Source organism: Myotis yumanensis, unplaced genomic scaffold (genome assembly GCF_028538775.1).
Source record: "Myotis yumanensis isolate MYYU_CA2020_CCGP unplaced genomic scaffold, mMyoYum1.0.hap1 SCAF_10, whole genome shotgun sequence".
NCBI lineage: Eukaryota > Metazoa > Chordata > Mammalia > Chiroptera > Vespertilionidae > Myotis > Myotis yumanensis.
The window spans coordinates 76,450,448-76,462,914 of record NW_027223761.1 but is presented as its reverse complement, the minus strand read 5'-3'; positions in this window follow the sequence as shown (position 1 = coordinate 76,462,914).

Sequence of the window (12,467 nt, the reverse complement as noted above, 5' to 3'; positions counted from 1 at the left end):
AAAAAGAGTGCCTGAGATTGGAACCAAGGCACAAAAAGCAGAGCAAACTCAGTGGCATTGGAGCCCCTGGATCCAGCCGTGCCTGAACAAGTCATGAGCTTTTCAATTTCATGAACCCACATATTTTCCTTTACTGAAGTCTATTTGGGTGGAATTTTCTTTTTCCTTGAAACCAAAAGAATCCTATTAATTTCTATTTGAGAAATTAGCATGTGAAAGTAGGTGGTTGTATGCAACAAATCAAAAAACAGAGAATTGTGAAAATGTCAAGGTGAGGGGAACATTTATTCAACACCATGTGCCACTCCCTATTCTAAACCCTGGATATAAAGTAGATACCAGGACAGACAAGATCCATGCTCTTCTGAACTAGGTTTCTGGTGGGAAATGCCACAGTAAGCAAATTAAACAATAGTCACTAGGAATAAGTGTCACAGAGAGAATTAAAACTGAGTGATGTGATAGAGTACAACTTTAGATTGGTGGTAAGGGAATGGTGTAGTGGAAATGCACTCCATCACTGCATTAATTCATCAAATAGGTTCTGGTTTTCTTGTTCTCTGTCTTCTCCTTCTGCTACCCCTATGATGTGGATGTTGTTACAGTTCATGTTGTCCCAACTGTCCCTTAAACTGTCTTCAATTTTTGTTGTGAGTCCTCACCTGTAGGTATATATTTTTTCCCATTGATTTATAGAGAGAGTGGAATGGAGGCAGAGAGAGACAGAGAGAAACATTGAGGTGAAAGATATGCATCAATTGGCTGTCTCCCACACATGCCCTGACTGGGGCCAGAGATTGATGGAACTTGCAACCCAGATATTGACAAGGAATTTAACCTCAGACCCTTTGGTTGGCAGGCTGACACTCTAACCACTGAGAAAAACTGGCCAGGGCATTTTGTTTTACAATTCTTTTGTCTTTTTTCAGCTCTGGTTGGGTGATTTTTTTTTTTACCCCATCTTCCAAATTGCTGATTCTGTCCTCTGCTTCATCCAACCTACCGTTAATTCCTTCCAAGTGTATCTTCATTTCAGATACTGTATTCTTTATTTCTGTCTGGTCCTTTTTTTTATGGTTTTATGTCCTTTTTCATGCTGTTGAGCATCTTTATAAGCATTACTTTAAATTCTATATCTGATCAATGGCTTGCCTCCATTTCATTTAGCTCTCTTTCTGGTGATTTCTCCTATTATTTCATTTGGAGCCTATTTCTTTGTCTCTGATTTGGGCTGCCTCTTTCTGTTTGTATGAATTTTATAGATCTGCTATGATTCACAGTCTTCGTCAGGTGGCCTTATGTAGTAGGTGTCCCATGGAGTTCAGTGGTGAACTCTCCTTGATCACCTGAGCTGGGTGCTCCAGGAATGTCTCTTGAGTAGGTTATGTGGGCCTTCCAATTGTAAATTTAGTTTTGATTGCTATTGGCCTATTCATGCATGGAATCAACCCTCTGGCTAACTGACTATGAGGATCAACCCCAACTATTGAGTGTGGGCTGCTCTGCAGGTGCTGAACACATGAAGTAGAATTTGCCTGAGTAGGGTTTGGTGCCCACTGAGATCTCCCTTTGTATATGCTGGTTGTGAGGCTTACCTGATGTCTGAAGCTGGCCACAGGTCAGTTTTGGAAGGATATTGATGAGGGCCAATATAAGATGCTGCCTGTGACTGGCCCTCGGCAACCTGCTTGTAGCTATAAGCAATCCATAGTTTGTGGCTGCCTCTGCTGGGCCTTGGTGTGTGCAGGAAGTTCTAAGCTGTGTACCAAGGCTGGCTTTTACCAGCACCAGGCCCCTGGTTAGGTCAGCAAAAGTCCCAAGGCTTCCTGAAACCGACCTTCACCAGCCTCCATCTGCTGGCTGCCTGTTAGGCTCAGTCACTCACAAAGCCTCTAGCTGTACTCCTCAGCAAGGCTTAAACACCACAGGGTGAAATGAGAGGTGGTATGGGGTGGAGGGGGGAAGGGGATATTGCTTTCCCCCAGGCTCCTATTGCACAAAGGGGAGTGCTGAACCCAATAAAGATAGCATCTACAATACAGAATGACTGAGCACAAGGATCTTGGTGGCTGTTCCTTCAGCTCTCCAGAGTCATAAATCCCTGATCTACCCTCCTTCCCCTGAAGCCCAGGGTAAGTAGCTGCAAATGAAATGTTGTGCATTGGCCCTTCAAGATTGTGCCTATATTTCTAGTGGATTCCTGTCTCTCCCTTTTGGACAGAAACCTCGCTTTTCATAGCCATATGTTATGTGAGTGCCTTCCTGGCTCTGGTGCTCTGGTCTGGGGACTGTGGCCTGGGTTTTCAACCCCAGGTTTCTCAGGGGAAAACCCCTGTAGCTGACATATCTCCAGAACCTCAGCCACCACCGGGGGTGTGGGGCCATACCTTTTTGCATCTCCACCCTTCCTACCAGTCTTGATATGCTTCTTCTGTAAATCTTGGTCATAAGAGTTCTCTTCAGCTAGTCTCCAGATGGTTATTCAGTATTATTATTCTATAATTTAGTTGTAATTCCAGTTTTGTCCTCATAGTAAGTAAGTGTAGCTACTCCACTGCCATCTTGGATCTCTCTTCATCAAACTCTCAATCAGTTCATTTCTTTATTTGTAATATTGTAGACAATTGTGTTTTTTTTCAATGTAATTACTTATTTCATGCTCAAATTGTTCTTTGTCTGGCCACTCAGTGGGAGCCATTCAAGCTGTACCTGTTTACATGACCCCATTGGTGTTTGTTTTTTCATATATTTTTAATGATTTCAGAAAAGAAGGGAGAGGGAGAGAGAGAAAAAACATCAGTGATGAGAGAGAATCATTGATCAGCTGCCTCCTGCATGCTCACTACTGGGGATCTTCTAGCCCACAACCTATGCATGTGCCCTGACCAAGAATCAAACTGTAACCCCCTGGTACATAAGTTGACACTCAGCCACTGAGCCAAGCCACTTGGGCAACCCCATCGTTTTTTGAGTACTTCATCTCAATCTGGCACAACATGTTCCAGGCTCATCTTGTACTTTCTTTACCTCAGTATCAGAAGCAACCATTTCTACAAGTAGCCCTAGTTCCAAGATCTGGAGGCAAGAGGTGCTGCTGATCTCAGGCCTTCTCAGTGAACACACACATGCATGTACCTTCCTCTCCCTTCTTAAGTGCCAACTCACTATTTCAGGCCACCTCTCCACATGGACATCGTCCTCATCCTGCTTGGAATTTAATGCTCTGGTGCCGACTGAGTCCACCCTTGGGTGTTTCATTTGTGTAGATATGTGGGTGGTGCTCTTATGTGGTCTAAAGCTGGTCAGCAGGTGAATTGGTTTTGGGACCTCTTGGGAGGAGCTCTGGTACAGGCCCAGATCAGCTGCTGCCTGTGCCCAGACCAAAGACACTTGATAGAGGCTACAAGGTAATCTGCAGTTGGTAGCTCCCTATGCTTGTTTTCAAGGTGCCTGGGAGAGGCTGTGCTATAAACTGAGGTTGGCTGCCACCTAGTGACAAGGTTGAAGCTACTTTGCAAGAGATATATGGCACTAAGTCCAGTCACTATTTGTTTGGGGTTTGTAAACCTTTCAGAGATTTAGAGAAGTCTGCAGGATGGGCCAAGGCAAGCCACTTGTGTGGAACAGCCGCTGAAAGAGGTTCAGGCCTGTGTTCAAGTTGTGTGGGTATTTTGTATATAGCAAATGTCTAAAATCAGTAGACTTTAAGTAAAGGAGAGTATCCTCATCCAATCAGGTGAAAAGCCTTTGAGCAAAAACTGAGGTTTCCTGAAGAATAAATTCTGCCTCAAGACTGCAGTATCAACTTCTACCTGAATTCCAAGTCTGCTCATCTGCCCATCTGCCCGTGGATCATGGACTTGCAGACCCCCACAATTGGGTGAGCCAATTCCTTAAAACAAAAACAAATCTTTCTCCCCACCCCACCCACCTCTCTCCCTCTCTTATATATAACACTAGAGGCCCAGTGCAGAAATTCATGCATGGGTAGGGTCCCTAGCAGCTGCTGGGTAGGGGAGGGAAGGGCGAGTCTCCCTTCCCCCAGCTGCCTGCTGCCATGCCACTGCCAGTGCCGGCCCCACCCCTGGGTCGAACTCCTGGTCGAGGAGACAATTTGAATATTAGGCTTTTATTATATACTAGAGGACCAGTGCATGAAATTTGTACACTGGTAGGATCCCTAGAGGCTGCCAGTTGCCATCCAGGGCCTCCCTCCCTCCCCCTGGTGAGCCCTGCCCCCTGGTCGAACTCCTAGATGAACTCCCGGTCAAGGGGACAATTTGCATACTACGATTTTATTATATAGGAGGATTATATATATAATTTTATCTACATCATCTATCTTATATGTTTGATATCAATCTCCTATTGGTTCCATTTTTCTTGAGAATCCTGACACGGAGGTAAATAGCAGAACTGGAATTTGAATACAAATGTGTCTGACTCTAAGTCCAGTGTACTTTACTTTTCACAATTAATGTCGGCTTAAGAGAAATAGTCATTCATGTGTATATGGATGCCTACATGTATCCTATTGCTACAGGATGCTAAAAATATGCTGATAACCTCACATTTTTATCTCCATCCCAAACTTTTTACCAAAGCCCACATGTAGATAGACAATTGTTTTCCTAGCATCATTCCATCATTACAAAAAAAAAATGCAGAAGACAGAGAAGAAAATACATCAAAATATTAATAGTAATGGTGTCAGGATAAAGAAATCATGGATGATTTTTTATTTTTCTCTATTTTCTAAATATCTATGATATTCTTTTAATCTACTATTAAACTGTTCATACAAAAAAAGCAAAGTCATTTGCAAGAAACACATATCCCCATTATTTTATAACAATTGAGATGGAGGCCATATCAGGACAGTAAGCAATTCTGGAATCCTATATTTTTCTGTGGATCCTCTTGTCCCCCAAACTTTGGAGGGGAAAAAACCCCTGCTTCACAAAGCTGATGCATCATTGTAACCTCTGAGTGGTATAAATTACCCGTAGATAAAAGTGCCCCAAATGCATGATGAATAAATGTTAAACATTCACGAGAGCCTAAATCCTTGGCATCATTTAATTCACTATCGAAGAAGGAATCGCAGCAGCAGCAGCCTAGCCAAGTATGTAACAACAGTAGGTGCTCAACAGACATTAAATAAATGTCTGACCCTGCTGGTGTGGTTCAGTGGTTTGAACCACGAGATCACCTATGAACCAGGAGATCACAGTTTTATTCCCAGTCAGGGCGTAAGCCTGGGTTGCAGGCTTGAACTCCAGAAGCAGGCGTGCAGGAAGCAGCCAATCAATGACTCTCTCTCATCATTGATGTTTCTCTCTCTATCCCTCTCCCTTCCTCTCTGAAATCAACAAAAATATATTTAAAAAATTAATAAAAATAAATGTCTGAAGACAGAGAAGAAAATACATCAAAATATTAATAGTGATGGTGTCCCAAGTGATAGTGAAAGTTTCCCAAGTGTAGCTGGCTTGCCCACATGGTGGCAGTATTACTCCACATCAGGTAGAGTTGGGAGGGCACAGTTTCCTCCTGGCACTCTATGCCCAGCTCCCCTTTCCTCTTCAGACAGAGAAGTCCGGGTATCCACAGAAGGGCTCCAGGGAGGACAACATGCTGGAGTCATCCTGTCTTTCTTAATGGAGTGGAGGACATGGCCCTCAGGCTCTAGGAAAGGTGTATCCATCATCTTAGGAGGTTTGGACCAGACTGTGAAGCAGATGGAGGTTCTCCGTATGGAGGTTTATGCATCCACAAGGCCAAATAGGGCCAGAGGTCCCCGAGATGGTCACTGATAGTAGGAGTTGAAAACAAAGCTCTCAGGGGGTTGTAATGAGATGGGATAGCATGAGCTAAGGGGCCATCAGAGCAGGGTTCGTGTCTTGGCTCAGCCTCAGGCAAGTGACATGACTTTCCTGGTTGCATTGCTTTTTTTTATTTTTTTTGTTTCATTTTTTGTTTCTTTGTTTGTTTGTCTGCCTGCCTGTCTGAAAAAGAAATAGGACCTTGTAGGGCTGTTGAGAGATTTCAGTTAGATAATGCTTGTAAAGGAATGAGTGTGATACTTGGTATAGTTAGTGTTCTGTTTCATGATTGTGGTGCTATTAACTGTCCATAGAGATACCAAGGAAGCCTCTTCCTCCCTCTAGCCACACAGACTAAATCTGTAACTATTTCCTGAAATTATTTATTCATCCATGATAAAGTGGGAACTGAAAGAGCAAAGGGTGGGTCCAAGAGGCAAGGATATTAGCTGCTTTTTTATAAAAGTAAAAGGACACATATTTAGGCAGTAAAAAATCAAATGCAATTTCTGAATTCTCTTTAGGGAAGGGAAGAAACAGCACTGGATTCCTCCAGCTTCCTCCCTTTCTAAATCCTGAATCCAAAGTTATCCAATGAATCGCAGTCCCAGCAGCCATGGTCTAACAGGCATCTATCTTCATGGTCTGTGTGGCTCCTCACTCCAGGTTGACCTTGTCTACGCCCTTTACTTCCAGCAAGCAAGGGTAGGATCTCTTTATTCCTAATGCAATTGTCCTCAGAAAATATGTATGTGAGCTTTTTCTTCTTTATTTCTCTTAAGCTTATAAAGTATGATTGATGACCAAAGGCAAAGGGCTAGTATTACTTATACAAAAGGCAGGGCAGAGTGAAAGAGAGGAGAGAAGGCTTATAACAATCTCCAACTCTCAGATTTACTACACTGCACAGTGGAAGGTGACCAAGTGTTCTACAATCTTTCTTGAGGACATAATAAAAAAAGTAGATCTTAAGTACCACACAGGGGATTTGGGTCGGTGGAAGAAGCAGTGGTAAAAATATGATTCACAAAGTTTCTCTAGAAGAAATCTATTTGAAATATATGTCACACATTTTAAAAGTCTGTTTCCCTCTGTGTGTTTGAATTGACACTTAAAATGTAAATCAGCGGACCAGATAGGGGCGAGCAGCTGAAACGGGTAACAATCAGCCCGATCAAGCTGGGGAGGTTCAGCTGAGAGACAGTCTGCAGCCAGGAAAGACAGAAAACTCCTAAAAAATGCGGATGGTTAGAGATTGAGGCTGAAACCTCCCTCTGGGCGCCAGCGCAGCAGCGAGACCGCGCCATCTCAGGCAGCGTTTACCAGCATCCAGAGATCGGCTACTAACCCGGAGGCAACGATTCGCAAACAGCGCGACTGCAAGAGCCAAGGGGAGACCTGCACCCCTCCACGGAAAGATTCAAGCAACAGCGGCCTCCTGATCACCACACGCTCTGCCTGGGGAACAGTTGCTGCGTCTGAAGCCTCCCTCCACCAGCCAGAAGAGCCACCACAACTGTGAACAGCACCCATCAGAGGCCCTGCTATCAACAGAGGAGCCGCTGCTACCACAACCGCCCAAGGAGCAACCACAGACCGAGGAGCCACTGAAACCCAGGGAGCAGCCACTGCCACCCAGGGTCCAGCCACTGAACGATTCAACAACTAGTAATGTCAGTGAGATCAAACATGGGTAGACAAAGAAACCCCCAAAGGAAAGAAAAGGAGGACTCGCCAGAAAAGCAGCTAAGTGAGACAGAGATATGCAACATGACGGAAAAAGAATTCAGAATAAGGTTCCTAGAGTACATGCACCGGATGTTCAAGAAGCAAGAAGAAACAGATGAAAAACTCAACTACGTATGCAAGAAGCTAGAAGAAACAGATGAAAAAATCAACAACTTAAGTAAGTCCCAAGAAGAAATGAAGAGCGACTTAGCTGCAATAAAAAACACCATTGAAAGTATCAACAGTAGACTGGGAGAAGCGGAGGACCGAATCAGTGAATTAGAAGACAAGGAAGCAAAACACACTCAAACTGTACTGCAAATGGAGAAAAAAATTAAAAGACAGGAGGAGAGCCTAAGGGAACTTTGGGACAACATGAAACGAAGCAACATACGAATAATAGGGGTGCCAGAACAACAGAAAGATGAACATGGATTAGAAAACCTATTCGAAGAAATAATATCAGAAAACTTCCCTGAGGTGGGGAAGAAAAAAGTCACACAAGCCCAGAGAGTCCCAAACAAGGTGAACCCGAAAAGACCCACACCAAGACACATCATAATTACCATGGCAAATGTTCAGGATAAAGAGAGAATCTTACAGGCTGCAAGAGAGAGACGGAAAGTAACATACAAGGGATCTCCCATTAGATTATCAAATGATTTCTCAACAGAAACACATCAGGCCAGAAAAGAATGGACGGAAATCTACAAAGTGATGCAAAGCAAAGGACTGAATCCAAGAATACTCTATCCAGCAAGGCTATCATTCAAAATTGAAGGGGAAATAAGAAGCTTCACAGACAAAAAAGGGCTAAGGGAGTTTATCACCACCAAGCCAGCCATGCAAGAAATGCTAAAGGGACTGGTGTAAAAGAAGAAATATCAAGCTCAGAAAGAAAACAGCCACACACACACACAAAAAAGAAATGGCTACAAACAAGTACCTTTCAATAATAACTTTAAATGTAAATGGACTAAATGCTCCAAATAAAAGACATCGAGTGGCTGAATGGATAAAAAAACATGACCCATACATCTGCTGTCTACAAGAGACCCACCTCATTGGAAAGGACTCACACAGACTGAAAGTGAAGGGATGGAAAAATATCTTTCACGCAAATGGAAAGGAAAAGAAAGCTGGGGTAGCAATACTTATATCTGACAAAATACATCTCAAAGTGAAGGCCATAACCAGAGATAAGGAAGGCCACTTCATAATACTAAAGGGATCAATACAACAAGAAGATATAACCCTGGTAAACATATATGCACCCAATGCAGGAGCACCCACATACATAAGAAAACTTCTGGAAGATATCAGGGGAGATATCGACAATAACACAATCATAGTAGGGGACTTTAATACACCATTGACATCACTGGATAAATCCGCTAGACAAACAATCAGCAAAGAAACAGCAATCCTAAATGACTCACTAGATCAGATGGACTTAATTGACATCTTCAGAACACTACACCCCACAGCTGCAGAATATACATTCCTCTCAGGTGCTCATGGGACATATTCAAAAATAGACCACATATTGGGTCACAAGCAAAGTCTCCACAAATTCAAGAAGATTGAGATCATAAAAAGCATCTTCTCAGACCACGATGGCATAATGTTAGAAATAAACTACAATAAAAACAACCCAAAATACTCAAACACTTGGAAGCTGAATAGCATGTTATTAAATATTGATTGGGTTACCGATGACATCAAAGAAGAAATTAAAAACATCCTGGACACTAATGACAATGAAAACACAACAATCCAAAACCTCTGGGACACAATGAAAGCAGTCCTGAGAGGGAAGTTTATAGCTCTACAGGCCTATCTCAAAAAACAAGAAAAAATGGTAGTTAATCATCTAACTCTACAACTCAAAGAATTAGAAAGAGAGCAACAAGAAAACCCCAGAGTGAGCAGAAGGAAGGAGATAATAAAGATTAGAGCAGAAATCAATGACATAGAGACCAAAAAAACAATACAGAAAATCAATGAAACCAAGAGCTGGTTCTTTGAAAGGATAAACAAGATTGACAAACCCCTCGCCAGGCTCACCAAGAAGCAAAGAGAAAGGTCCCAAATAAACCAAATCAGAAATGATAGAGGCGAAATAACAACAGACCCCACAGAAATACAAATGATTGTTAAACAATACTACGGGCAACTCTACTCCAACAAACTAGACAACCTGGAGGAAATGGACAAATTCCTAGAAAAATACAACATTCCAAAACTCAATCAGGAAGAATCTAAAAACCTCAATAGGCCAATAACTATGGAAGAAATTGAAGCAGTCATCAGAAAGCTTCCAGCAAACAAAAGCCCAGGGCCAGACGGCTTCACAGGGGAGTTCTACCAAACATTCAAAGAAGAACTAAAACCTACCCTCCTCAGACTACTACAAAAAATTCAAGAGGAAGGAACACTTCCAAGCTCATTCTATGAAGCCAGCATCACCCTAATACCAAAACCAGGTAAAGACATCACAATGAAAGAGAATTACAGGCCAATATCCCTCATGAACATAGATGCCAAAATCCTCAACAAAATCTTAGCAAATCGGATCCAGCAGTACATCAGAAGGATCATACACCATGACCAAGTAGGATTTATCCCAGGAATGCAAGGATGGTACAACATCCGTAAATCAATAAATGTGATACATCACATAAACAAATTGAAAGAAAAAAACCACATGGTCATATCAATTGATGCAGAAAAAGCATTCGACAAAATCCAACACCCATTTTTGATAAAAACTCTCAGAAAGGTGGGAATAGAAGGATCATACCTCAACATAATAAAAGCCATATATGACAGGCCCACAGCCAACATCATACTCAATGGACAAAAACTAACACCATTTCCCCTAAGAACAGGAACAAGACAGGGATGCCCACTCTCACCACTCCTGTTCAACATAGTACTGGAAGTATTAGCCATTGCAATTAGGCAAGAAGAAGAAATAAAAGGCATCCAAATTGGAAAAGAGGAAGTAAAACTGTCCTTATTTGCAGATGACATGATATTATACATACAAAACCCTAGAGACTCCATCAAAAAGCTACTAGACTTAATACATGAATTTGGCAATGTAGCAGGATACAAAATTAACCCCAAGAAATCTGAGGCATTTCTATACACCAATAGTGAACTTTCAGAAAGAGAGATTAGAAAAACAATCCCATTTACCATCGCACCAAAAAAATTAAGATACCTAGGAATAAACTTAACTAAAGAGGTTAAAGACCTCTACTCAGAAAACTACAGGACGTTGAAAAAAGAGATAGAGGAAGACATAAACAGATGGAAGAACATACCATGTTCTTGGATTGGTAGAATCAACATCATTAAAATGTCCATACTACCCAAAGCAATCTATACATTCAATGCACTTCCCATTAAAATACCAATGGCCTTCTTCAAAGATCTAGAACGAACTCTCCAAAAATTCATCTGGAATAAAAAAAGACCCCGAATAGCTGCAGCGATCCTGAGAAAGAACAAAGTAGGTGGGATCTCAATGCCAGATATCAAACTGTATTACAAAGCCACTGTTCTCAAAACTGCCTGGTACTGGCACAAGAACAGACATATAGACCAGTGGAATAGAATAGAGAGTCCAGAAATTAGCCCGAACCAATATGCTCAATTAATTTTTGACAAAGGAGGCAAGAACATACAATGGAGCCAAGATAGTCTCTTCAATAAATGGTGTTGGGAAAATTGGACAGATATATGCAAGAAAATGAAACTAGACCACCAACTTACACCATACACAAAAATAAACTCAAAATGGATAAAGGACTTAAATGTACGACAGGAAACCATAAAAATTCTAGAAGAACACAAAGGCAACAAAATCTCAGACTTATGCCAAAACAATTTCTTCACTGATACAGCTCCTAGGGCAGTTGAAACTAAAGAGAAACTGAACAAATGGGACTACATCAAAATAAAAAGCTTCTGCACAGCAAAAGAAACCATCAACAAAACAACAAGAAAACCCACCTCTTGGGAAAACATATTTGCCAACGTCATATCTGATAAGGGCTTAATCTCCAAAATTTATAGGGAACTCATACAACTTAACAAAAAGAAGATAAACAATCCAATCAAAAAATGGGCAAAGGATCTAAATAGACACCTTTCAAAAGAGGACATTCAGAAAGCCAAGAGACATATGAAAACATGCTCAAAGTCACTAATCATCCGAGAGATGCAAATCAAAACAACAATGAGGTACCATCTCACACCTGTCAGAATGGCCACCATCAACAAATCAACAAACGACAAGTGCTGGAGAGGATGTGGAGAAAAAGGAACACTTGTGCACTGCTGGTGGGAATGCAGACTGGTGCAGCCACTATGGAAGGCAGTATGGAGGTTCCTCAAAAAATTGGAAATGGAACTCCCATTTGACCCTGTGATCCCACTACTAGGAATATATCCCAAGAAACCAGAAACACCAATCAGAAAGGATATATGCACCCAGATGTTCATAGCAGCACAATTCACCATAGCTAAGATCTGGAAACAGCCTAAGTGCCCATCAGTAGATGAATGGATTAGAAAACTGTGGTACATCTACACGATGGAATACTATGCTGCTGTTAAAAAGAAGGAACTCCTACCATTTGCAACATCATGGATGGAACTGGAGAGCATTATGCTAAGTGAAACAAGCCAGTCAATGAAGGAAAAATACCACATGATCTCACTCATTCATGGATAATAAAGACCATTACAAACTTTTGAACAATAATAGATACAGAGGCAGAGCTGCCTCAAACTGATTGTCAAACTGCAGTGGGAAGGCCAGAGAGAGTTGGGGGGCAGGAGGGAGGGGAGTAAGAGTTCAACCGAAGGACTTGTATGCATGCATATAAGCATAACTAATGG